Below are 2174 nucleotides of genomic sequence, written 5' to 3' on the forward strand. Positions count from 1 at the left end.
AAACTTTATTACGTAACCTGATTTTACAAATGAGCTCTTCCTTTTTACAATTGCAATATTTCACCCTATTTATAGGGTCAAACAACTAAACAAGGTCAAAGTCAAACTTCTATAAGAAAAGTCAAACACGATGACTTTATAAAATTATAGACAAAATTAACTTTCAAGACGAATACAATTTAATACTGAATTTCAGTCCTAACAGGTACAGATACAAAACCACCAGTTTTGTTTAGAGTTGATGTTGGAACAAAATGTTGTATTCAAGTTCCGATGCTGAAAACAGTTTTAGCTGCTTTGTAATTGTTTAGTTGTTATTTTCTTTTATAGAAAGGGAGTATACTTTCCTTTTATAGTGGCTGCTATAAATAGCCTTTAGTTAGTGTTAGTTTGAACATGCATACATACAATGTATGTTAAACCCCATAATTTATAAAGTGAAAGTAATGAAAAACAATAAGTGATGAAGAACCAGAAGACCGATGGAGACATCAAGGCAGATTTGACTAAGTCTGGAGCACAACCAGAGGACCGATGGACGACCAAGGATGCGATGGAAAGAGCATCTTCATCGAACCTCTGGTCAACTACACTTAAAGTATTTTCCAACAATTCATCCAGAAGCATGCGATGACGACTTAAAGATAAGGATGATCCATCATACCATGAATGACAGCTGGAGATGACAAGTCAACAGCTAGATTTCGAGTTTATCTTAATTACTAAAGTTTATCCATAGTTTAGATAATCGTTATCTGTTATTAGAARATTACCTAAAAAGTCTCATTAGATAGTTATCTTCTTATTAGTATAAATAGGTGATTAGAACTATTGTAATCTAAGTTGCTTTTACGTTTTTATTATTAATAAAGTAAAATCTTTGACGCTCAAGATTGTTCATAATTGTTCATAATTTCTTCTTGAGTGTTTTTCACTTTCTTCATCAAATTACTATAATTTGGTTATAATTAACTGAATTATTAGTGTTATTGAGAGATCTGGGATCAACAATTGGTATCAGAGCCGATTGATTGATTTTCCCATCAAAATGATCAAACAAAATTCTCTCAATTTTTGACCTTCTCTCTCGTCAAAACACAAATCCTTCTCTTCAAAATTCTCAATGGCCAACCGGAATTCCGCTTATAGTGTTGGCTCTCTCACCAAGCCTCCAACTCTTCAACGAGAAGAATATCCACAGTGGAAGATCAGAATGGTGAATTTCTTGGAAGGAATGGACAGGAACCTCCTGCGATCTGTAATGGAGGGTCCTTACATTCCACAAACTCTTGTCCCAAGAGTTCCAGGAACAAACACCACAGCTGAAATTCCTTCCTACTATATGCCCAAGGATGAGAAGAATTGGGATGAAGACGACATGGAAAGAGTAGAAACAGACAAGAAGGCCAAACGATTGATAATCATGGCCATACCCAATGAAATCTTCCAATCCCTCGATGCATGTTCCACAGCCAAGGAAGTATGGGATGAATTGGCAAGCCAACTGGAAGGAGGAGCAAAAACGAGGAAAAATCGTAGAGCACAATGTCTCAACGAATATACTAATTTCAAGGCCCTTCCTCATGAACCAATACAGAAGATGTATGATCGTTTTAACACATTGATCAATCAATGTCGTCGAAACGATATCTCCAAAACTAAGGAAGAAAACAACGTTTTATTTCTAAAAAGTCTGGGCGATGAATGGACTCAGATGTCTATGTCCCTTCAAGCAAACAGGACCTAGACAGCTGGTCACTTCATGATCTGTATGGAACGCTTGCAGCACAAGAGAATGACGTAATGAAAAAGAAGGTTTCCATTGGTGGACCTCTTGCCTTTGATGCCGATGAAAAGGAAAAATCAAGGACTTCTACCAAAGAACATAAAAAGAAAGGCAAGAAAGCGTTGGTAGTAGAATCAGAATCTGAGGAAGAAACTTCTAAATCAGATGATGAAATTAAAGCTTTTGCCAAATCTTTGGCCTTGATCACAAAGCAGTTCCAGAGGGAAAGGTACCAGTCGTCGTATGAAAGGAAGCCATCCAAATTTCATCAGAGGGAAGATGGAAGAGATGGGAGAGAAGAAAGAGAAGAAAGAGAAGAAAGAAGAGAAGATAAAAGAGACGAGAGGAAAGAAGACAAGGATGGAAGGAAGAATGACCTTCGATGCTT

Source organism: Cynara cardunculus (assembly GCF_001531365.2).
Source record: "Cynara cardunculus var. scolymus isolate 2C chromosome LG 17, CcrdV1, whole genome shotgun sequence".
In the NCBI taxonomy this organism is placed as follows: Eukaryota; Viridiplantae; Streptophyta; class Magnoliopsida; order Asterales; family Asteraceae; genus Cynara; species Cynara cardunculus.